The sequence below is a fragment of the Hemicordylus capensis genome, chromosome 3, assembly GCF_027244095.1.
Source record: "Hemicordylus capensis ecotype Gifberg chromosome 3, rHemCap1.1.pri, whole genome shotgun sequence".
Classification (NCBI taxonomy): Eukaryota; Metazoa; Chordata; class Lepidosauria; order Squamata; family Cordylidae; genus Hemicordylus; species Hemicordylus capensis.
The window spans coordinates 229,124,616-229,151,305 of NC_069659.1; the positions used below are offsets into that span (position 1 = coordinate 229,124,616).

The window sequence follows — 26,690 nt, forward strand, 5'->3', positions numbered from 1 at the left end:
AACAACTCCAGTGCCACAAGGGCATAACCGATTCCTTAAGGGAATTCCCTTAAACCTCCACAGAACACCACAGAATAATGCATTAAAGCGTGCCTGTGAGAAAGCTCTTCTATGTTAAAAGTGAACATATAAAGCCCACCACTCTATAGCCGCCCCTGACCTACACACATTCATTAGGCTGTCTGCCCAGGCCCAGCATGCTGAGTTTGTACAAGGGGTGTGCAGCTATAATTAAGTGAATGGGTTCAAAGAACCCAGTCCCCCCAGCTCCTGAGGGTCCCCCAGCTTCCCTCCCTATTTTCTTCATTATCTCCCTCACTCCAAGGAGCTGCTAGAGAGAGGGGTGAACATGGTCCAGTCTCCCCTAGCTACACCCCTGGCTTCTACATGTGTAAGAACTGCACAGACAGTCTAGTGAATGCAAGAAGGTTACGGTGGGGCCTCCCATTACATCCTGCTACCTCTATGTACTTCCATATGATGTTCTTTCAGTGACTGAAGATGGCTACTACTAGAACGAAAAGCCACCTTTAGGGTATTCTTTTTCATTCCCTGTTACAGTAGCACATCGGAAATAAGAATCTCAAAAGAAATAAACAAGTCCCTTAGCTCATAGATCCAACAGTTAAGATTTGCCCTCATTAGTTAAAATTGGGCCCTACTGAGTAATCAACTAAGCTTTAATTGATTCATCTACTAGTTACATAAATTAAAGTTCACAGCCTTAGTTACAGTATAGGAAGCAATCCTTAACTTCCACTGCAATACTGCAGGAGATGTGTGCAGAGTCTGAAGCTAAAACCTTGTGACTTTCAAGATAATGTTGTCATTCACTTCTCCAGTGTAAAGCTCAGTACTGAAACTGCTTGTAGAATTTACAAGAGACTTGATGAAATGCTATTATATTTATTTTCTGAGAATGAGATTGAATTTTTTGCATGCATGTAAATGCTCTGTCTCACAGCTATCCAACTGAATTCTAGTGACAAGATGGCTGATGGATTGACAAATCCAATCTGCTCAATAAGACTTGTTGCTAAGTTATTTTCTGTGCTGTCCATTAGCCACAGAACATTGAAATTATATGAATCAGCTTCCAGATTCATAGAAGTATATGCAAATATTGCCACAACATGGCATGGTTTATAAGCAATACTAAACACAAAAGGGAAGGCAATAAGGTCAGTAATCAAAGATGCTTACGAGCATAATTTCAATGATGTAAAGGTAGAGTGTGCCATTGAGTCAGTGTCGACTCCTGGTGACCACTGAGCCCTGTGGTTGTCTTTGGTGGAATACAGGAGGGGTTTGCCATTGCCATCTCCCATGCAGTATGTGATGATGCCTTTCAGCATCTTCTGCTGTTGCTACTGCCCAGTATAAGTATTTCTCGTAGTCTGGGAAACATACCAGCGGGGATTCGAACTGGCAACCTCTTGCTTGCTAATCAAGTCATTTCCCCGCTTTGCCATTATGATGTAACAATATTTATTTATTTATTTATACATACATACATACATACATACATACCCTGCTCCTCCAGTGCAATACTGCTTGGGGCAGCTTACAACAATAAAATAATAATGAAAACAATAATGAAATGTGATAAAATTACAAAAGGCATGCCAGTTGGATAGGCAGATTCTAGAAAGCCTCAGTGAAATTCAGGAGCATCCCTAGCCTATGGTTATATAGGTCAGCTCATTCAGGCCCACACACCCAACAGGATATCTTATACCTAAATGGCATCCAAAAGATGGCTATCTTACTTTTTTTTTTAAAGTTAAGGCTACAAACCAGTCAAGCACTGACATCTCACTGATTTCAGTGGGAGAGATTAAATCTTTGTATTATCCTATGTCTGAGTCACTCCACTTGAAATCTGTGGCCCTTACTAGAGCATTGGCTGGATCAACTCCAAGGGGTTTTCTGTTTCCAATAATACACACACATATAATATATTTATATTGTAAGAAACAACTATCATTATACGTAACTAATGTGTAAAACCAAGAAGAACAATGGTTCTTGATAGTTATGTCGATATCATGTAATGTGTTGTTTCTTGATGAAAAATAAATGGCTGATAGAAATAAATGGTGACTGAATATCTCAGAGACAGAAGATAACAAATAAATAATTAAAGAAGAAAATTCCCATTGTCTAGGCAGTTTTTCCATTGCTAAGGAGGTCTGATACTGAGAGCGACTGGTTCTAAATGGTAAACACATTTCCAATAGTGTTGATATCACAATGAATAGAAATCTATTCAGAAAGAACATGGTTATCTCAAAGCTGAGCCCAGAGAATAGGTAGATGCAGGAAGAAGGCACACACATCTCAAGAAGTTTGCAAACCACAGTTCTCAAACCAAAAAGAGCAATTTGGATGAGTGTCAAATTAACCTTCCCAAATTAGTATTTCTACCAAAGAGCCAAGTTCCAGAATTTACCAAATTACTTTTCTCTTTAATAAAATCCCAGTTATCAACTGAAATGGAACAAAATAAAAACAAATAAATTGCAGGATAGGTAATGTAATTAATAGCACAGTGAAGTTTCATGAATTTGCATTTGATATGTTCTCAGAACATCTGTTATGCAATTGTGACAGGTGTTTATTAATATGGATGTCTAATCACATTTCTAGCTTGCTAATGCCTCAGTAATTCATCTTTCAAATATGTATGTCTTTCATTAGACATTACAATCAGTTATGAAAATATTTGAGATTTCTTTTTCATAGTTACATACATCTGCCTACTTGTCTTGCCTACTGTATTTCATATGCTACTTTGATTTAATGTGACAAATTTGAACAAAATTGATAACGTCTACCATATAATAGCTCTGATTGTACCTACAGATCCAAGCATCTGCAGGGGTTTCCCATGCACAATGATGAACATGCCATCTGCACATAAAAGTAGGAAGTTCTGAACATTTAGGGCTCTCGATTCTCACTGCTACTTATATACCACTTTTCACCCCCCACCAAAAAAAGTTCTCAAAATGGTTGAAATAATAATAATTAATAATTAATATTGTAAGGTAAAGGTAAAGTGTGCCATCAAGTCAATTTCAACTCCTGGCTCCCACAATGCCCTGTGGCTTTCTTTGGTAGAATACAGGAGGGGTTTACCATTGCCTCCTCCCACGCAGTAATGAGATGACGCCTTTTAGCAATATTGTACACTGTTGTAAAAAGGCTTACAGTCTAAAAAGAAATGTGAGGTAGACAGAAGCAATAGCCACTGGAGGAATATTGTGCTGCAGTTGAATAAGACCAGTTACTCTTCCCCTGCTTAATATAATGAGAATTGCTTATTATGGCTCTATATAGTGGAGTTAATGTGAGTTGATTGGTGATTGTGCCTATTCACATAAAGACATGAAGGATGTGGACATACTGACAGAATTGGAGGAGATTTTGCACAATGGCCAGTCAAAATGGATAACTGCCAGCAAACATGGGAGGATGTGAATCAGAGATGTGTTGAACACTGCCCAGTTATTATGTTTAGGCTACGTGTAAACTTTAGACACTGTTTGAGAAATAAGCAAATCCTCACACAGAGATTACACACATTGAAGGGCCAATGTGCAAAACTGGTTTGTGCAGTTGGTTGGGGCACATTCACCCCATCGTAGTATATGCACGTGCATTATTTATTTATTTATTTACACAGTCAGACAGGTGTTATTGACTGGTTTGTTTTATCCAGACATTGGTGGGACCATAAAATTGAAAAAGTTGTAGAAAATGAAGATGCAAAAATATTATGGGACTTCCAACTACAAACAGACAAACATCTGCCACACAATACACCAGATATAACTGTAGTCGAGAAGAAAGAAAAAGAAATGAAAATAATCGACATAGCAATACCAGGGGATAGCAGAATAGAAGAAAAAGAAATAGAAAAAATCACAAAATACAAAGATCTACAAACTGAAATTGAAAGGCTGTGGCAGAAGAAGACCAAAATAATCCCAGTGGTCATTGGCGCCCTGGGTGCAGTCCCAAAAGACCTTGAAGAGCACCTCAACACCATAGGGGCCACAGAAATCACCACCAGCCAATTACAAAAAGCAACACTACTGGGAACAGTCTATATTCTGCGATGATATCTATAACAACAGCAACAACATTGATAATAAGATTCTGCCATCCCAGGTCCTTGGGAAGGACTCGATGTCTGGATAAAACAAACCAGTCAGTAACACCTGTCTGACTGTGTAAATAAATAATAATAATATTATTAATAATATTAAACATGGGCCATAATATCAAACATAATATTATGTTTATAAGATTATAATATTAAACATAATATTAAACATAATATTAAACATGGTGGCCCATGTTTAAGACACGGCTGGCCCACTAATCAGGTGTAGTGAGGTGACCAACTCTTGCCAGCTCTATCATCTCCAGCTGGTGCCCCCCCTTTACCCGGTGGCAGTGTGTCAGCCATCACTACCACTCTTCCTCCCCGCCACCCAACATCATTTTCAAAAGGCAAAGAGAGCTAAAAGAAGGGTAGAATAGAGGACTAGAGCAGAGTCAGTGAGTGCTAGGGATTTGCAAACAGGTTCAAATTCAAACCAGTTTGGTTAGAAGGTTAAAACTTGGATAAACAGGGCATTCCTATGGCAATGCCAGTCTGACTTTGAAGCAAACAGAACCTGGTTCAGTTTGAAGGCTCGAGACTCCATTTTAGGTGCTAGTGGCCATTTTGTGACACTGTGTCACTTGCTGTGATTTGCTGAGATTCTGCTCCCCTGATTGGCCAGATGTGTCTGGCTCTCTGGTAGGCTCTGCAGTGCTGCCAGTCCTGTAGAACCGGCACCCTATTGGTCCTGGGGGAGGATAAGGGTGGGGGCTCCCAAAGGAAGAAGATTTAACTTCTACTTAAAGCCAGCCTCTGGATTTGGAAAATCACTCTTTGCCGAGAGAGAGGGCGGGGGGAACAGGCTTTGGCCTGAGGCCCTTCGAAGGCTGGGAGCACTAGTGCACCTAGTGTGCCTGCGACTAGCACTTCGTCCCATGCGAAGGCTTTTCTGAAGCAAGGCATGCTGCCAGTCAAGTAGCAGAAACAGTCATTGGGCAGGAAGCGTCCTGGTCATGTGGACCCACATCTCCTCATCCGCCCCATAGGGAAAAGATGGCCACTGATGACCAACCTTTTCAGTTGGTCAGGAACGCTGGCTTCCGACAGATACTCCAGACACTAGCGCCCAACTACACCATCCCCTCAAGGACCACATTCAGCTGGAATGTGGTCCCCTCCCTGTACAGGTGGTGAAGGGAGCTCATGTCAGCCATGTTGGGTGCAGCAGCAGCTGGCACAAGTGTGCATTTCACCACTGATCTCTGGAACAGTGTGAGTGGAATGCATGCTGCTTTCCTGGCCCTAACTGCTCACTGGTGAGGCTCAGAGAGAGAGGGGAACTGCCTCTTGCTCCAGCATGTCCCGCATTTCTGCACAGGTGGGCCATCTTGCATGTGGATACCTTGGTTGTTAAGCACACCAAGGACGTGGTGGCAGCCGTACTCAGCTGCCAAACTGAGGAGTGGCTAGGTGGGTTGCCACACCTCATCCAGGGCTTCATTGTGACAGACAATGGCTCCAATGTAATAGCAGCAGTAGATTCAGTGATGGAGTATGTGAACATCTGCTGCATGGCACGCATGCTCCACCGGGCTGTGAGGGACTGCCTTGGCATCAAGGAGGTGAAGGTGTCCAGCTAACAGGGCCATCTGCTTCAGGGTGCTGTTGCTGCCACAACTGGGGTTGCTAACAGGCTAGTTGGTGTGTTGGGCAAAAAGAGAGAAGTATGTCCTGGCTTGTCTCCGTGGCCTGACCATCAAGGGTAATGTTTGTACAGATGACTTGCCCAGGTGGAAGGACCTCCTGGTTGATAGAGAAGAGGAAGTCAGGAGGACCAGAGACCAGGAGGGTGGTGATGGTGCGTGTCCCCCACCCCCAAGCGTGTGCGACCCACACCCAGAAGCAGCAGTGTGGGCGACCATTCTTCTTCCACCCCTTCCTCTTCCCAGTCTAGCAGTGTGGCAGCTCAGGCAGCAATGCCAACACAGCAGGCAGTTCCTCTGCTAAATCAGCGCAGTGGTTTAAGCGGGTGTGCCTTGATGCCTTGCCTGGTTTGCAGGAGGCTTGGCCTACCAGGCCCACCAGTGCTGCTCAATGCATTGCCCAGTACTTGGAGAAGCCTGTGGAGGAAGATGGACTGCATGCAGTTCTGGGCAACCCACCACCAAGTCTGGCCGGATCTGGCAGTGGTCATTGTGAGTGGGTGTTTTCATGTGCTGGTGACATGGTAACACCCGCTCAGTCCCAGTTGGACCCTGGCTTGGACGAGCAGTTGGTCTTCTTCAAGGTCAACCTCCCCCTGCTGGGCTACCCCAAGAGCTGGAAGTTGAGCTAGGCGAGTGATTGGCTCATGGTTGACCCAAGATGTTGGTCACCTGTCTGGCAACCACTCATCCCAACCCTCCGCCCTTCTTTCTTCAGCCGTGCCATGTCACAGTGTGTCATTAGCACTGTGACACGACAACTGGACACACACCACTGGAGTAACCTGTGATGCTGAACATTAACCTGGCCAGCAGCACTCGTGGTGGGGAGTGTGGGCACAGACACAAACATTAGGCGGTTGTGCCAGTGTGGCACGGTTTATATTTGTAAATATGTGGGTTTGTTAAAGGGCAGATTTGTAAATATGTACATTTTATAATGAGTACATAGGTAACTTGTCTTGTGGGGGTCAGGGACTGTAAAAATGTGGATTTAAAAAAATGTAAATCTGCAAATGTGTAAAACAATAAATATTTGAATATGTAGAACTAGCTGCTGTTGTGTAGTGTTGTGCAGATATGTGTGTGTGCACAGAGGTTTTTGGTGTGTGTGTGGTGGAGAGTAGAGGTTCTTTCTTTTGTGTAGATAGTGTTTTGGAAGCTTTGGTTTATGTAGAAATTTGGTGTGTGTGTAGCTGTTCTCTATAGATGCATGTGTGTATATATATCTATATATAATGTATGATTTTTTGAAGATTTTTTTTTACATTTTCCCCATAGAGAATAATGGGGATTTGAAGAGGCCCCTATCTGCCCCCTTTTATTTTAGCCTTTTTGACAGAATATCAATGCAATGAATATGAATCCCTCCCCCATTCAATAAAACAACAGTGTGTGGCCATAATTGCTGTGAACTCTGAGTTCAAAAATCATTAAAAATGTTCACAAATAATTTAAAATTGCAGGAGTGTCCAATTGCTTTGGGGTTTTGGTGGTTGTGGGCAACCATGGGTGCCTACCACCCTCCCCAGTTTTGTGCCCCTCGGTGCTCTGCATAGGGAATAATGGGCTGGTTCAAGTCCCCATTATACCCTATGTTGAACCTTTTAGAACCGGTCTGAGTTGGGTTCAAATTCAAATCAAAGCAAAACCAAAACCAAACCTACCCACCCTGGTTCAAATGGATTCAAATTTGAACCAAACAGGCCAAGCCAGTTTTGTTCACACCCCTATTGAGTGCGATAAGAGAAGGTGATGGGTGGTGATGGCTTGCTTTGCTCACTGCTGGGTTAATCGCAGGGAGGAAGCAGCACAATGGACACCACTAGGGTGGAGAAGAGCCAATTCGGTGAGGAAGGAAAGAGTGGCATGCTCTGCAACCTGCTTGCGGGGTGATGGTGGGAGAAGAACTAGGGATGAAACAACAGCACCATATGCTGCCAGGGGTGTGGAGGGGAAGAGCTGGGGAAGAAGTGTGAATGATGCATCTGTGCACCACCAGGACAAGTGAGGGAAAGAACCAGGGCAGTGCTGTATTGCACCACTTCTAGCACTGGGGAGTTGGGCTGGCTTTGGCCTGCCAGGCACTTGGCAAGTACCCCATCCCATTTCTGTAGTCACAGGCAGGTAGCCACAACAGGAGTTTTACTGAGGTTTTGCTAGGCTGCTTTCAGGATTGGTGGGTTGTATTCACTTTGATGGAGTGGCAAGTTGTGAAGGTCTGGTTTAGAATATAAATAAAAAAGAGAGAATGAGCAGCATTATAAAACCAGAACAGTGAAGGAAAAATGCCCCTGAAACTAGTGCTAGAATTTCCTTCCTTCTTTCTACAAAGCATGCCCAGTGTGTTTTAACTGTAGGCCTTTCTTAGGAGCAAAGGGTCTTCATGTGTCTTATTCTAGTACAGCAGAGACTCTTTCGCTCCTGAGGAAGACCTATGGTCAAAGCACTTTGGGGATTCTGTATAATCCCCCCCACTTTTTTTGCTTTCTAATGCTAGCTTGAGGCCAACCTCTTCCTTCACTCTCTTAAAATAAACATACCCAGAAGGTGCTCATTAGTGTGTTAAAAATGGGTTTTTAAGGAATGTACTGTATCTGAAACAAAACATGCCAGAATTTATCCAGTGGGACTACCTACAGATGGTTTTTCTGTTCTTAATCAATCATAAAGGATATTCACAATCAGGGCTGGGATACAAAGAAACGATATATGCATACAATCTGAGCTTCCTTTTCTGTGGGTTCCCCCACCCACCTTGCAGCAATGAGATCAGCTGCCTTTTAAAGTAATGCATGGCTTGACTCTCCAGCTAAGGAAACGATGTGACTTTGTAAATTTTAACTCTGCGTCCTCTTTGCCTCATTCTCTTTAGTTTTACTCCCAAATATATATCAGGGTATATTCAGATTTTATGGGGAAACCCACAAAGAAAATAATAAGTTTCCCCTTGCTGTGTTCTTAAGAATCTCAAAGGAAAGGTTGTCATGACATCTCCATGTGGGACAGTAGCATTTCTTGCTACTTTATCCTCTTGAGCTCTGTCTAACAGCTATGAGCCAGTGCACTAGCAGCAGGAATCTAGCAGGGACTCACCCTCCACAGCTAGTAAAAAGACATTTGAGGTGTCCTGAAGCTGCTCCTTTGAAATCCAAATATAATTCTAAAATCATCTAGATGCTTTGAGGTGAAGAAGGTGAATATTAGCTGGATAAAATGAATATACACACTAGTGCGGTCGTATTTCAGTTGCCTCCAGCAATATTTTTCATTCATATCAGAATGCATTCTTTTTAAGTACTGTATGCATATGTTCCTGTCAAAATTTAGGTCTGAATTAATGATACAGAATAAAGCAATCCTGCTGGTCAGAATATATAATGGCTCCCATTAAGAGAGAGAGAGCGAGAGAGAGAGAGAGAGAGAGAGAGAGAGAGAGAGAGAGAGAGAGCGCGAGAGAGATGTAATGTAACACATTACATTTTCTTTGGAAATGATTGAAGGACAGAATAAAACCTCATGTGAATGTGTGCATTTGGATATATTTTTCTCTTTAGCAAACACGAGGATTGAGCAGTTCACATTTTTCTGTTTCGTTTCCTGCATTCATAAGTGACTATGCAGCACTAGGAACAAAATCTAATTAAAAGAATGGCTTGCTCTGTATCAGACATGGCTGTGACGCCCCCCCCCCCCCATGCCCACGCCTTCTACCCACTTGTTATTCTTGGACTAAGGAAGCAAAGCTGACCAGACTGGTCTATAAAAACATCGGTGTTTTTCTTCTTCCATCTCATAATCAAAGTATTCTCATGAATGTAGGATGTATGTCATAGTTTTTGACAGAAAAAAAATGGATCCTGCTTTTTTATTTATTTGTTTTGGATATAAGAAACTCTAATCCCCAAAAGAATACCTTTTTAAACAATTGAACATTCAGATTGGTTAAAGCCACAGGTAAAAGTAATGATGCATCAAGTCCAAACTTGAAGGAGAGGGGGGTGACCTCAACTCATAATAGCTTAGGGATTTCTGAACTGGCCCCGTGTGTTTGTACCACCATTTCCTACAATTCGCCACTAAAAGCAACCGAGTTCCTTTAACATTTGCCATCATGACTCAAAGAGTGGATAGATGTTACACTCCCCACTCAAAAAGCAGGCTTTGACTGTTGAGACTTCTGAAGGCTCCCTGTTAGCAGCAAACAGAAGAGGAAAGCTTGGACTCATGCTGAGAAAGGAGACACTGCTGGACTCAGCAGCTCTCTTCTAGAGCAGTTGAGGAGAAAGGGAGATTGAGGAGAGAAAAGCTTGCTGGCCAGTGACATCTCCCCTCCAGTCTTTCTCTCCTTTTGGGAATTGTAGAATCTAGGGATGTACAAGCTGGCTCAATTTGAGCCAGGGTCAACATCAAGCCAGTCCTGTTCAGTTCTGAATCTGGAGATGATTCTCCTTTACAAGCAAAGGGAGATTCCCTAACATAAGGTAAATGGATGAGCAAAAGTACCTTCAATTTAAAGCCTGCAGCAGTGGAGAGTCTCTAGAGGTGGTGGGGGCTCCTCCAAGCCCCCCACCAGCCTCCTGAATGACAGCCCAGGCTGGTTGTGGCCTTGTTTGGGCCTCTGCACATGTATGATTTGTGAGTTCACACAAATGGCCTCCGTGCATGCATGGTCACAAAAATGTGCATGTACAGAGGCTCAAACTGGGCCAGCTGTCATCTGGGCAGCAAGAAGGGAGCTTGGAGGAAACTACCCCCCCCACTACCCTCCCCGTCTCTGTAGACTCTCTAATGCCATCATGGGCTTTAAATTAAAGGTACTCCCCCCCACCTTATGTTAGGTATTCCCCCTTTACAAATATACCCCCAAACCGACCCCCAAACTGGAACGGACATGGTTAGTCCAAGCCTGAAGCCGGGTCAGGTAGAATCCAGTCCGGATTCAAACCAAACCAAAAGCATCACTATATTCGGAGCCTGGTTGCCTTTAATGTAGTGACTGTAGCATGTAGCAAGCTCTCAGAATGTAGACATAAACTGTCATGGAGAAAAGGCAGCAGCAAAGGGCTGAGTGAACTGGACTAATTTCTTTCCAACCAAACTGGGATGCAAGTCTCTGCTTCTGGTTTTATTGTGCTGAGGTCCAAAACTGGACTTTAAAGATGCGGGGGGAAGAAAAAGAAGACAGACATGAATTCCTAAGCGTGGTAGAAATGATCTGAAGACATGCTTCACTGTATTCCTGGGCATTTTCAGACAGAGGGTGTGTGTCCAAACCCCTTCCACTAAACTGTGGGAAAGCCATTTTCAATTTATTTCCAAATAGCTTAGATTTTTCAGCCCAGCAGAAACAGAGAGCTATCGTTACAGAACATTCCTTTTGAATACAAGATGTGCAACACAGAAGTTGCTGGCTCAAAAGGTGTAATGTTTCTACACTTTCTACCAGCACCAAGCTACAGTTGTATCCCCAGTGCTAAAACTATAGTTGCAACCATCTCCCTTGTCTATGTGGCTGGACTTATCTGTGAAGATAACTTTAATAAAGCTTTACTTTTTCAGCAGGTCTTACTCTACAACCAGCTGTGCCTTTAAACCACACACAATCTTTAGGGTTTCCAGCTGTATGGGAAAAGTTGTTAACTGCTTTACTGAAAGCAACTCTTCTCCACTCATAGTTAAGTAGTGCCTCAACAAGAGGTGGTTTTTAAAAAAATGTATATTTTTAAGACTTATAATGCAGTCCCTGCCAACAGTGGCTAGTTTCCATTCCATCCAAATTCCATCCATTTTCATTTTATTTATTTGATTTATTTATTTGATTTATATACCACCCTTCCTAAAGTGGCTCAGAGTGGTTGACACTAAAATCAGAAATACATACATGACAATTAAAATCAGAAACCAATTAAAAGCAGATTAAAACTGCAATTGAAACTAAATATTATTAAAAGCCAGGCTAAAAAGATGGGTCTTTAAGGCTCTCCTGAACACCTCCAAGGAAGAGAATTCCATCATATTTGGGAGCAGCACGTTCCACAACCTAGGAGTGACAACAGAGAAGGCCCTATTCCTGGTCACCACCAGATGTAGAGGGATATTTCTATTCCACCCCTTTCCACTAAAAATTCCAGGATTTTTTTCCCTTACACACACACACACACACAAACAATAGCCATCGTTCATGGATTGATTTCTGTGTGATTGAGTTAGTGGGTAGGGCTAATGTTGCCCTACCATTCAAGACTTTAGGGGAAATTTTCATTCACATTCTTATCCTCAACAATCAGTATATCATAAACTGCAGAATGTTAAGTTTATTGATATATTTGACACAATCCAGCTAGTTTTGAGCACTTTTAAGTCATATTGATTCCAGTAGGCAAGAAGCTTATATTTTAAACTAATAATCCATTTGAAATCAATGAATGGGACATAAAAGTGCATACTTTCAGTTGCTCCTTCCCATTGAGTTCAAGTTCTAGAACCAGACCAAACATTTACAAACAAAAAACATTAGATGTCATTTATTTCATTTGGCATTTGTGTAAGTGACACTAAGGGGGCCTTGCTTGGAACAAATATTTAAGGAATGGTTGACATTAATCTTACAGTTAAAATGCATCCCAGAATAATGGCATGGATACACACACACACACACACACACACACACACACACACATACACACACCAGCATTGCACTTTGCCTCCTTAATCAACTGATCCTGGGGTCCACCTTATTATTTGTTGCTTGCTTGGACAAATTGCTTTTCCTGCAAAGGAGGGACTGAGGACAACTCACTCATTCATTCCAAGCTCTTCAAAGATATCTAGGAGAAGCAGCAAACAAGCGTGCACTCTAAAACAAGACAATAGGGGTGTACATGGAACTGGCTGGGCCAGTTCGGTCCAGCACCCCCCTCGAACCCCCCCCCAAGTCCAGTCCAGTACGGGGGGTTTGCAGACCAACTAGTAAAAGAATTTTTTTCCAACTTACCCCCTCCAGGGGGCTTCTCCGAGGCAGACGGGGTCAGCAGAAGTTCCCCCTCCCCCACTGGCTTCCATTCTTACAGCCATCACCGGGTTCAGGTGGTTTCAGCCCTTTTGGGGCCTTCCCCCCTGTGTAGCAACCATTTTGGAGACCACTGTGTATGTGCAAATGGCTCCTGTGTGGCCAAGTCATGATGACCCAGACCCCCCCCCCAAATGGCCAGGGGAGGTTCGATCCGGAATCTAGCCAAAATGAGGGTGGTTCAGCTTGACCCCGAACTTTCGAACTGAACCGGCTCAAAGTTGAACCGGTTCGGTTCCAAACCTGTTCGCACACTCCAACAAGACAATACTGTGATTTTGGTCCAATCACAAGCACATCATGGTCTTCTTACCACAGGGATTTCCTTTGAGCAATGGATTTTACATTTATTTCATTTGGCATCATGCTCCCTGTTTTGGCTTCCCACACGTGATTCAGACTGACTTGCATGGGTTATCCAAAACCGAGTTATACATGTATTGATACTCAAGAGAAAGTCACGTATGGATATTCCTGGGCATTTATACACATGAGGACCTTTGTGGGGTATAGTTTGGGATATTCACAGGTTAAGCTGATCCATGAACAACAGCTCTACCCCACAGCTAAACATGGTTGCTCAGGGGCTGTTGACCCTGTAAGCCTACAACAAGCAGTTCACAAGCATGATTTCTTGCCCAAGAACAAACTTTAGCTTCAACAGCTGCTTTTGTTATTCTAGCAAACAGGCGCGTAACAACGATCAGGCAAGGGGAGACAGTTGTCTGGGGGCCCCACTGCCTGGAGGGGCCCCGCAGAGGCACCTCACGTGACTCCCCATTGCCCCCTGCCCAGCCCCAAGGCCCCTCAGCCACTTGCCCTGTTTGCCGTCTCTCCAGCTTGTTCTCCTGGCCGGCAATCGAGGCAGCAGACAAGCTGCAAAGAGCTCCTTTTCTCCCGCCTCTCAGCTGATCGGCGGGTGGGCGGGGCTTCCATGGAGGCCTCCGTGTAGGCCGCAGTGAAGCCTGAACTCGAGTAGGGCCCAAGCAAGCCAGGAAGGAGGAGGCAGCCAGAGTGGCCACCACTGGTCTCTGCAGCAGAAGACCCCTTGCTGCCCTGCCGAACCCAGCATTTGCCAGGTAGAGTGTGAACTCCTTTTTGTGGTACCTTCCTTCCCCCCCCCCCCGGATATATAGGCATCTGCTTGCCATAGGCCTTTGATATGGGGGGGGGAGGGACTGAGAAGTCTCTGAATATTTATTTTTAAACAGCTTGGAAAATTTGCTGGAAAATTTGCTTGGAAAATTTGCTTTTAAAAAACTATCTAAAAAGTCCTATACGTGGCTTGTTTCATGGCAGAAAATTACAAAAACTTCTGGAAGAAACAGTATTATATTTATTTTATTCATTCATTTATAAATGCACTTATGTTCAAGTTGTTTTGCAACCCAGAATGTCTGAGTGAGAACTGTGAAGCATGTCTTGTGCTTTTATTTTATTTTATTTTTCTTGTGTGTGAACTGCTCCCCAATAACTTGCAGGGACTTCAGGGTAAATCTGGCCAACATGTGAATGCAGCACCTCCATTCCAGAGGAGATGTATGTTAAAGGGCTTCAAAAGTTGTGTGAAAAACCTGGAATCAAACTTTACTGAATTTGTTCAGAATTCTGAGAAAACAAACATAGGCTCACCCTGCATGGTTGAAAGTCTCCTTTGCTAATCTGCAGCAAGGGGTCCATTTTAATCATTCATCTTTCTAGTGTGTTCTAGGCATTAAAAGTAAAACAAATGTATAGTACTCAATGTATATCACTATATTGTGACGTGTGCGTGTGTGTATTCAGTGAAATGTATTTCCAGGCAGCATACTTATTTTGGAATATCAGACTTAAATCCTTGGGGGCCTGGGGTGTGCGGAGGCCCTGGACTTTGAGTGGGGGGGGGCATTTTAAAATCTTGTCTCTGGGCCCATTCCAACCTTGCTATGCCCCTGCTAGCAAAGCACAGTGAAAATCTCTGTGGAGCAAAAACCACTGCAAATTTTCAAACCACTGTTTATGAGAAGTGTTGTTCCAATGGGAAAAAAAATCCTATAAACCTGGCAATTTAAGGAGCAGGAAAAAGAAAGAGCATATGTCCAAGCAGTTTTTCACTATGAATAATATGGTCAACACTAGTTAAAAATTATAGTCCTAAAAGTAATCTTGAACTCCTGAGGAAAATTTAAAGAGGATCTTCTGTATACGTTATATAGTTAAAATTGACTAGACAACGGCTAAGTAGCATTTTAGAGAATGTATTTCTTATGTTACTGACAACTAGAGATAAATCACATACTGGTTGCTTTATCCTCATTAGTTGTATATATGTTTAGAGAATGTTTGCCCCATTAGTATTAGAACACACACATTTTACTCATCTGTGACCAGTACAAATAAGCAGTAATAATACAAGTGATGGGCCATGCAATATTAATAAATGTAGAAGAACTAAAAACACAAAATGGACTCTGTCCCTGTGAGAAACAATCTCCTACAACTGCCTCATGAAAAGATCACATATATGTTGTTCTACAGACACAGCATTGTAGTGGACAGCTGCTGCAGGGCCAACTAGGTTCAACAATTTAGTCAAATGAAAGAGACTACACAACCTGGAGTGACTGGGGTATATTACAGAGATAGTTCACTTTAGTACTCTATAGATTCAACTGAGAAATGACTGTCAATCCATCTGTTTATTTGTTTAGCCATGGCCATAACAAAAAATATTCAGAAACTGCATAGATATAATAATATAAGAAGTCACAGGGAAGTCAGAAACATAGGCATAACTATAGGGGGGCAGGGGGGCACGTGCCCCGGGCGCCACTTGGCAAGGGGCGCCAAAAAGTACCCCCGCTAATTTGCCGGGAAAAATTTTTTTTGAATTTTTTTTTTGCAGAGCAGTCCCCCTCCCCCGGTCCCGGCACGCGCCCCCCATTGGCATTGCTCATCCAGCACTGGGTGCCGTGGCATCTTCGTAGTCCAAGTCTCTGACTCTCGCACCCCGCCGCCCCGCCACCAGTCGCACATGCGTCGAGAGGAGGACACGCACCAAAGCAAACTTCCTGAACAACTCCCTCTTCTGAACAACTTCCTGAACGCCCAAACCAGTTCCCCTTTTTGCTCATTCAAGTCCTTCCTCCCCTATAACCTAACCACGTTTTAACTGAAAAGGTTCAGGGAGGGGGAGATGGGGGGATGTGGAACCTTGGGTTCCACATCCCCCCATCTTTCCCTTCCTGGATTTTTTCACTATGTAATGCAAGCTAATTTAATTATATGTCATCATCAAAATGGATTAGCTGTATCAGCCCATCAGGAAAGTCTAAACCTCCACCGATTTAATTAACCAGACTGAAAATCAGATGAACAGAGAATGTCTTAATGAAAGGTGGTATATAAATTTAACAATAAGTAAAACTATCATTAGGAGCAATTAGCGATTACTTAAACATTGGTGCTGCCAAGCAATTTGTAAATAAAACTTGAAGCCCTTTGAAAATAAGCTGGAATTAATTGTAGGTTGGGCAGGGGGTGAAAGTATATACTTCTAAACATTTATTGTTAAATTTATATACCACCTTTCATTAAAAACAACCCCAAAGTGGTTTGGTTTTAGTCATGGATTTTAATTTTAATTGCTCTTTTTGTCAATGTAATGAAGATTAGTTAAATCTGAGTGGTCTTAGGCAACCAATGTTGCATCTGAAATGCCATTTTGTTTTTTATTGTCATAAATACTCTCCAACCAATTTAAATAGCAAAGGTGTATATTATCGCTTTATTCAATTGCAGGGAATCTCAAAAAAGCAGGATTTGCAACTAAGGCAGTGCATATCTTCTCTAAAATGGCCCTTTTATAGTTTTTCTAACTTTGAAATCATAACATAAAACAAAGCATAAATGCATAAATGCTTCCCCCTCCATTTGAAACCTTTTCTGGTGTAAATAGCGCGTGGTTTTGGAAAAGGGGAGTCTTTCTTTAACAGCGGGAGAATAAGGAGTCTTTAGCACTATCACCCTAGTCCCTCGAATTACTTTGGAGTCCTTGGTTTTCGTTTTGTTAAAATACAGTCACTCACAAGGGAAAGTCAGGAACAGAACCAGGGCATGAGGGAGGGGCATCATAATCATAATAATCATCATTGCATCATAATTCTGATGTTTGAGATACAAGCCAACTTCACAGGGTTGTTGTGAGGAAAAACCTAAGTATGTAGTGCATTTTGAAATTTTTGGTAATTTTGGTAATTTTTTAAATTTTTAAAATAAAAGTTTTCTGAAACGTGTGTCAGTCAGATGTATGTTGGGGGGGGGGGTGGCGGGGGGACGCGGCGGGGGGGTGCAATTTCAGTGCTTGCCCTGGGCGCCGTTTTCCCTAGTTACGCCTCTGGTCAGAAATACAAAGATGGACTCAGAATAACTCAGTATTATATCAGCTTGCCATGTACCTTGATGGCAGAGACTAGAAAACTGGCTACTGTTCTTGTAATGTAGGGCCTGGTGCCAGTTAATTAAAAGTTTACATAAAACTCCAAAGATCTCCCAGGAAATAATATAAGCAATGGCTGAATAAATATATCATACAGCCCATTATAGAAGTTACAACAAAATAATACATGAATCAAGTCTTTCACTTCCCCTGACCCACATGGATTCAGACGTTCTACAGCAGTAGGAATTTCTGCCGTACGGCTGTCAACACAGCAGATAGTAATACTTTAAATCTTGCAGGTGACAAAGGTTTCCTAAGTCTGATCTCTTTCAAGTTTGATAGATAAGGTACCGAGAATGAGGAAGCAAAAAGATCAGGACAGTTATAAAGAGGAGAACAATATTTCCCGGCAGAGGCCAGTGTATTTTGGCTATTTGTGTCTAGAAGCCTTTGCCTTAGACATGTTTTGGCTTTATTGTGACCTAAAGAAAGTAATGAATCCTGGGAAAGGCCAGTAGCATCCAGCTTTATTTGCAAACTTTACACCAGAGAAGAAACACAGGAGTCAGAAAACAGTAAAGGTCATAATCCTTGCGGCGTTAAACATATTAAACGCAGCCAGTAATCTAAGACACCCACCCATGCTTGAGTTTCAACAGTCAGTAAGCTAGCTTCCAAGTACAGCACAGCATTGGCCATGCATTTAGGTGCTCCAAATAAGAAATTGGATCTAGAATTTCCCTTGAAAACACTTGTTTAAATTTGCAAAGGTATCAAGTGAATGCCCAAATTGGTTAATGTAAGCTACTCTCAAAAGTGTGCTTCCTCCACATTATCTTAATTTCTCCAATAAACTAATATAATATATGGTGGAATGAAATGGAAAGATAGAGACTGTGAAGTTGGTTGTTAAGGGTTGTGTGATGAAATGTAGATAACACATCTGTATGTCTTTGAATGGCTCCCTACTTTCCTCCTAACATATTTGTTAATTAAGGAATTGATGCCCGGTTGTGTGTAATTATAGGAGAATAATATGATTGTGATCCACAGAAGGAGGAGGAAGAACACTGAGGCTGATGTACAGATGTCGAAATGTTTGTTTTTACAAAAGACTATTTGTCTTTCCCCCACAATAAACGAAGATCCTGAAGGAGCAATATAATATATACTAGCTGAACCTGTGCAGAGCATCTCTGAACTAGTACCTTATTGCTGTTATTCCTGTCTGCCACAGTCTATTTGTGTTTGGTCAAATTCGTCCCAAAGTAATAGCACTTACTTAGCAGTGGGTTGAGTACCATTCTGCTTGCGGAGGAAATAAGAAAAGGTGCCCCTTTCCCTCAGAGTTGGCGGTTGATGGTTCGTGGTTTAAAATGACAGATTGGAGACTTTGCAAGATGGTTGGCAATTGAAAATGTCAGTTAGATTGAAGGCTTTCCCTGGCAGGAAGATTGTAGCGCCTACAGAGAGGGAGGGGCTTGCTGCGCTCCATTTGCTGCATGCTCCCTTCACACTCCAATCTTCTAACCATTCTTGCCCCCCTCCACACATCTTTTTCTCAGCTTCCCCCTGTGCTCCATTTTAAACCCCCTCCCCCCCGCGTGCTCTGTTTTCTCTATATTCTCCCCTTCCCCATGACCGTGCAGGAAGTGAAGAGGGCTTCACAGCCTTCTTCTCTGGGCCCGCCTGCTGGCCAAATGGCAGGTCAACAGGCGGGCCCAGAGAAGGAGGCTGTGCTGCCCTCTTCACCACCTGGCTGGCATGTGGGCATGGACAGGGAAACTGCAGCTGGGTACTGTCTGGGCACTAGGCACCGGTGGCTCATGACACTGGTTATTCTCCCCCCACCCACCCGCCACACCTTGTTTTGCTTGCCCACTGCCGCCGCTTTCTCTCGGCCAGCCAGCCACCACTTTACGGCATTCTTCTTCCTCTCTGTGCAGCAGCCCACAAACTCTCATGAGAGATGCCACACACGGGATTAGCCATGGGTACTCCTTAGAGAATTATATATAGAGATAATATAGTCAAACAATTAAATGTATTGTTTTCAAGGCTATTAGTTAGGAACATAGGAAGCTGCCATATGCTGAGTCAGACCATTGGTCTATCTAGCTCAGTATTGTCTTCACAGACTGGCAATGGCTTCTCCAAGGTTGCAGGCAGGAATCTCTCTTATCTTGGAGAAGCCAGGGAAGGAACTTGAAACCTTCTGCTCTTTAGTGGTGTGCACGAACCGGTCCACAGGCCATGTTAGAGGCCTGCGAACCGGTTTGCAAGTGGCCTGGTCTGGCAGTCCGGCACCTCGGGGGTCTCGTTTTAAGGGTGGGGGTTGTATTTACCCCTCCAGCTGCTTCCCCACCTCCGACGCTCCATTTTTAAGAGAAATATTCGGGGTGGCAGCGTTCCTCCCTGCTGCCCTTGCCCCCTTGTTGACCAGTACAAGCGGAAATAACTTACGGGCATGTGCCTGCAGCTGACGCGTGTGTGCTCGCTACACACATCACACATTATGTGCGCATGCTGCGTGGCAGGTGCACACATGTTAGCAGTGGGGGAGCGCGCGTCGGCAGTGGGTGCATGCACGGAAGTTACTTCTGCTTGTACCACTCAACAAGGGGGCAGAGGGGGCAGGGAGGAACGCTGCCAGCCCGAAAATTTCTCTTAAAATGGAGTCCCGGAGGGGGGAAAGCGGAGGGAGGGGTAAGTACAACCCCCCGCCCTTAAAGTGAGACACCCCCCCTGGCATCAGACCGCGCCTCTGCGGTCCGTGTACATCCCTACTGCTCTTCCCAGAGTGGCTCCATCCCCTAAGGAGAGTATCTTACAGTGCTCACACTTCTAGTCTCCCATTCATATGCAACCAAGGCAGACCCTGCTTAGCTAAGGGGACAAGTCATGCTTGCTACCACAAGACCAGCTCTCCTTTATATCTCCTCTAGTTATAACAGTAAGCTACAAATTGCATTGATATTTCAATAAAACAGCAGTACAAAACCAACATCATTGTCCATCACGGTTAACAGTACATTGTCAAGATAATTTTATCTATGATGTATAATTCTATACTTGGGAAATAAGAGCTGTTTGTAGATGGAATGCCCCCCCCCCTTTAAAATGATGTGCCTTATTCTCATGAAAAATAGATTTGTATCTTTTCCAGAGAAAAAAAATATTGGTCATGTTCATATTTAAATGCATATACAGGTGGCTCTCATTATCCACCGACTCTGTATCTGCAGTTTCGCATAGCTGAGACTGGGTCTTGGAGACCCAGTGTCATTATCTGCAGATAGAAAAATTAGGCAGAATTCACCTAGCCGTGGTACTGAGTGACCGGAAATGACAGACATGAGTTTTGGGCTGTATATAAATATGTTAAATAAATAAATAAATAAATAAATAAATAAATATTTCCACCATTTTCCAACAGAGAAAATGCTGGACAGAAATTTTATATATATCTATATATCGATATATAGATATACATACACACACACACACACACACACATATATATACACATATATATACACACATATATACATATTTATATACTGAGGATAGCAAATATTAAACTATTTTTGGAGTTTGGGTGGGCATTGCTGGAGACCTGGAGAATAAGGTGCTGTCCTTATCTTCTCTTATTTCTGGCCCCCTTGCTTTTTGGGCCCCCCTTTTTTGGTTAGGAACCTAACCCCCCAATCCCCATTGACTCTAGATTTCATTATTTGCAATTTCCATATTCATGCCTATAGGAGAGAATGGAACCCCTACAAATAGCGAGGCGCAGCTGTATATATAAACTTTCCCATTTACTAGCATTGCGAATGGAATATGAGCAAGCAAAAGGCAGAAAATTCAGGTTTTTGTTGTGTTGATTGGCTACTCACTTTATTGACATGATTATTTCATGTGCTTTATCCATCCATAAGACAACAAACATCTCCTAACACCTGCTTTGAGGTCAAACCAGTATATTTACATACCTGAAACTAAGCAAATTTACATTCACAATCCTGTTTGTTATGAAACAAAATAAATAATTCTTTTCACTGTTGACTGTTTACTTAGTCCAAATCATTTATATTAATTATGCACATTAAAATGAGGTCATGAATAGAAAATCGGAATCCACATGAGATTGTAACCAGCAATGGAGAAGACACTGGCATATTTTAAAATGTGAGTAGTAGGGATGTGCACATAACCACCTGGTTCGGTTCGGTTCAAGTTTGAAATTCAACCACACAGGGCAAGTTTGGTTTTGGCCCCCTTCGAAACCCACCCACCCCCAGTTCGGTTTGGTCACGACCCGGCCATGCAGGGTCTCACTGCGTAGGTGTGGCGGCCTAAATGGCCACTGCGTCAGGGAATAGGCCTGGGGAGGGCCAAAGACGCCCAAACTGGGTGAATTCTAAAGGAAGCAAGGGCAGCAGGGAGAGGGGGAACCTCCACAGACCCCACCACCACCTTGAAGAAGCCCCTCGGAGGGGATCAATTTTTTAAAAAATTAAAGGCTTGTTGAACCCCCAAATTGGGGGTCGGTCGGTTTGGGGTCAAGCCAAACCTGAAGGGGTTCGGTTTGACCCCAAACCTTTGAAGTGAACCAGTTCAACACTGAACTGGTTTGGTTTCGAGTCTGTTTGCACACCATTAGTGAGTAGTGGAGTGGGGTAGGATATAAAACTATCTTTATTTCCATATGGTGATATTTTTTGGCATATGCTTATACAAAAGCAAACTGAATTAGAATGATAATGGGAATATGCAAAGAGTGGTGCAATGCTGACAGTGATGGAGGACACATAAAGAGGGCAGGCGAGAGTGGTGGTAGGTGGCAAGAGACTACATAAAGTGAGCATAGGGATAGGGCATGGCTGGTGTCATGAGTTGACATCCTTAGACCCAGGATCCAGAGCCCTTAGAAGGGCCCACTGCCAGGAATGGATTAACCTATAGGCTAATCAGGTTGTAGCCCAAGGCCCTCAGATTTTTAGACCCTGCTTCAGTCTCGCCATTCTGGAAATGTAGGCCCTCCTTTCCAGCCCTTCTCTCCATTAGGCCCCTCAAAATCTCAATCCAGCCCTGTCTATTGCTGATCCCTGAGATGACCTCTGTGCCCATTGCATAGTGGTAGCAGGATGACTCTCACCTCTTCATTCCTATCCCATCCACCAAGCTAAGTCCCACTACTAACCTTAGGTGGGTACCCAGTTATGAGGGGCCGCAGTACCAGTTATATGGAGCAGCAGTTTGCCAAGGGCCCCTTGAAACCTGGAGCTGACTCTGAATGAAAGGGTAAAATCACTCATGGTCCCTTTCACCTATTTCATGAGGGCTGCAGAAGTGGGCCTGTCACTGGTGCAGACTTGCGCTGTTAGGGGAAGCAGGAAGAGATTTATGGCAGCAAGTCCTGGATTGTTCTACTTCACCTGCCAAGCACAGGCAATATATCTTGTCAAAATCATTACAAAATGTGAATTATTATATGTGAGCTAGCGTATGTGATCTAAGCAAGCAACAGATGAGGTTGGACAAAGGTATATTGCAGGTTTCATTCTAAAGTTAAACAAATAAAGCATTAAAGGTAGGCTTTCATGCAGAGAAAGCATATATTCTGCTCTATAGTTCAGTTCAGGAGCATAGCTAGGGGCGAGGAGGCCCGAGTTCACCCCCTCTCCCCAGCGGCCCCTCAGAGTGAGGGAGAGGGGTGGAGTTGAGAGGACCTCAGGAGCTTGGGGGCCTGGCTTCTTTGAACCCATCTCCTCAATTATAGCTACGTCCCTGGTACAGTTGATTTTGCTTGCTTCCACTCTGCATTAGGGATGTGCTTGAATGGCTCATGCAGGTGCCGGCAAGGTGGGCAGCATTTCCCGTAAGTGGGAGTTAAGCAGGTCCTTACCTGCTTCACTGCCACCCTATCGCATTTCCGGGCATGGCGCTTGCTCTAGTAAAGGTCACGCATGCCTGTGATGCTGTTTCCTGTAGCCTGTGTGCGCAGCATTGGCATGCACATGGTCGCTGTGCAAGCATGGTGGCTATGTGCATGCCAGCACCTCATGTGCAGGCTGCAAGGAACATTGCCACAGCTGCGTGTGGCCTTTCCTAGAGCGAGTGCCACACCCAGAAAAGTGGCAGGGCAGCAGTGGAGCAGGTAAGGACCTGCTTACTTCCTTCTTAAGGGAATCACTCCACGATTTGGTTGCGGGCGCCCAAGTCGGTTCCGTGCTTCTCAAAGGAGGCACCAAACTGACTTGTGCACATTCCTACTCTGCATACACCTATCAGCATAAAGACCTCTGTTTACCCAGTGATAAATCTAATTTTACTTAGAAATGTGCTGTGAAATGAAAACGTAGTTCCTTTCATATATGTAGAGACCTTTCATATATGTAGTTCCTTTCATATATGTATTTCATGCACATACTACTACACACACTAAAGATATTCTCAAATCTACTGAGGAACTGAGAGCAATTGATGTCTAATGGCAAATAATAGGCAAAGATTAGGAGGTGTATGAAAGTGTTGCAATCCTTATAATTAAAGTTTCCTGCCACTACTAGAATTCTTGCTTCTGCCTTGGTTCTCCGTAAATATTTTAACTTTTCTGTAAAGCTTAAAATTAAAAAGTAAAATGAGAAGATACAAAACAAAAACACCCCCCCCACCCCCCACCCCCACGAAACGAACAACTCCAAGCCAGTCAAATCTTTGGAACAGAGAGGTATGGTCTCAGGATCAGTTCCCTGAGCTGGACCCAGAAACGTCCTGTCTGTTCTCCATCCTTGTCTTTCCTCTAGAACCTTGCTTGATCGTTTGATTTGCCTGGCCTATTTCCCTGTCTGCTTTTCTGACTTGGAGAACTAGAACTGTGCCCTAGCCATTGACTTCCTGGAGTTGCAATCTTGGCCTGATTTCCTGGCATTCCTGGAACATCATTATGCAAAATGTATAAAAAATGCTTGGGTACTCTGTAGGTTTGCTTTGAGCTTTGTCCTAGGACTGGCTCAGGCCTAGGGCTGTCCCGTTTCTGCCAACCCCAAACATTTTGATTCAATCTCCCCTTGTACTAATGGCGTGGGGAGTGGTCCAGCATAAGGCAAGCAGATTCTAGACAAGAAAGCCTGGATCAGCAGGGGAGCCATCTAACTGGAAAGGAGCTGAGCATACAGAACAACTAGGTTAAGGAAATGTCCTTAGAGCAGGACTGCTCAACTTTGTCTTACAACTTCCATAATCCCTGGCTATGGCCACTGTGGCTGGGGATTATGGGAGCTGTAGTCCAAAAACCGCTGGAGGTCCAAAGTTTGTTTGTTTGTTACTTTATATACCGCTCTTCCTTCGAGGAGCTCAGATCACTATACAGCCCTGCCTTACAGAGTAGCTGCATCAACCACTATTAGGAAATGACTGAGCAATTTCATAGTGGATCTTCTGCTCAACTCCTTCTTGAGAATCAGTAGGGTCCTAATCCAAAGTATGTTCAGTACTTGCCCCTTGCACCTGAGTAGAGCTGAGAAGGGGGAAGCCTTGGGCTGCCGAACAGGTAAAGTCTCTGCAGTTCTAGGCTTTACTATGATCCCATTATCACCTCTGCTCCTGAGATTCCGGAGGTGACAATAAAGGATCCAGAATCAGAGTGGACATCCAATCAGGGGATATTGGGTCCTCCAAAGGCATGATCTGGCCATGCAAATGGCCCACATGCATGTGTGGCAGCCTAAAAAATGGCTGCTGGGTACTCAGAGAGAGATGAAATGGCCCCAAAATGGGCTGGACTGGCCTGTAGGAGACCTGGGGGGAGGCTGGCGGTGAGAGGGGAAACACCAGGGACACACACACACACCTGTGGCTGCAGCAGCAACCCCTGAAGCCACCAAAACCCTCAGTGGTAGAAAGTCCACTTTAAAAAAAAACAAAAAAGAAAATTTAATGTCCATGGCACCCCTGAACTGGGCCTGAACCAGTTTCAATTCCAACTGTTCAGAGGTGTCAAAACTGATAATGCCTAGTCCAGTTTGAGTCCAGACTCAAAACAACCAGGCAAATCATTTTTGTGCACATCCCTAACCAGAACCTGTTCCACAGGCATGGGCTCCAATGGTTTGTGTGCGTCTCCTTTGCAGAAGGTTGAGGCAGTGGCTCCAAGGGGTTTGGGGCCCACTTTGCTGCCTCATTTTCTGGAGTCTCCATATCCACCCTTGGCAGCTGTGGCTGCAGGGTCAGGTTCATGAGAAAGAGGAGAAATCTGCTATATGGACTTCTGTGTTTGTATTTATGGCATTTTATGAAGCTTTAAACAGTATTTTTTTAAAGTACATTTTTGCATTTTAAAATCAGCTTTGTATTGCCTTGCTTTATTATTTTAATATGTTGTAAGCCATCTTAGACTATTTTTAATGATAGATAGATATAGATATAGATATAGATATAGATATAGATATAGATATAGATATAGATATAGATATAGATATATAGTTATTTCACACAAGGTTTGCCAGATAGTTCCACCAAATTTCAACTGGTCAAAACTGGTCATAACAGGTGGGGCTGAATCACTCACACAACCAGGGATAGAGCCATCCAGGCAATGAACTTCATCCAGTCAGCCATTCCAAAATGTGAGGAGAATGTGCAACTACAGTGTTTAAAAATACTCCTTGCATTGAAGTCTTCTACAGATTTTCTTCTGATATCTAAGCATTGAAGTTCATTGCAATTATATTTTCATTTTTCCAACAGCCATGGGGGCTATACATTCATGCAAGTCTGAACATTTAATTTCTTCTTTCAGTTTATAGCTTTAAAAAAAAGTATACAAACTGTGTGTTAAAGTCATGGGTTTTCTCAACCCTGTGTAATCCAGATGGCACCTCTGCTAGGAAATTCTTCCCTATCTCCCATATAATGGATTGCAAAATTCTTCATTTTCATTTCATACCCATTGCTTTCGGAACACCGCATTTAAGGATTTCAACCCCCCAGCACCATTCTACCATCTGCCTTCACCATCAACAAGCTTGTACACTTTTTAAAAATATGCTTCTGTTTATTTTACTGAGAAGAATCCATATGGCTTATGCAATGTAAAGTTACCGGGCTTTTATGCACTTTGTGCAGCTTATTTGCAAAAGTCTGGGCTGAAAATTTACACTTTTAAAATAAGAGGCTGTACATGACTGGATATATTACTCAGGATCCAAACTAAATTAGTCATAACGAAGTCCCATTGAAATGAATGAAACCTAAGTTAGTCGGGACTAACTTGTTTCATTGATTAAATGGTGCTTAGTCATGTCTACATTCATCTGGATTTTGCCCATTGCATGGAACAAGAAAGCTGCTTGTATATATTAATGGGTGAACAAACAG

The 26,690-nt window shown here is 43.3% G+C and overlaps 1 protein-coding gene across 13 annotated transcripts in view; it reads right to left on the minus strand.

The window, feature by feature from the left end:
- The window catches only part of CTNNA3 (catenin alpha 3), a 1,115,062-nt gene that overhangs the window by 59,050 nt on the left and 1,029,322 nt on the right, over nt 1-26,690 (minus strand). The window lies entirely within an intron of this gene.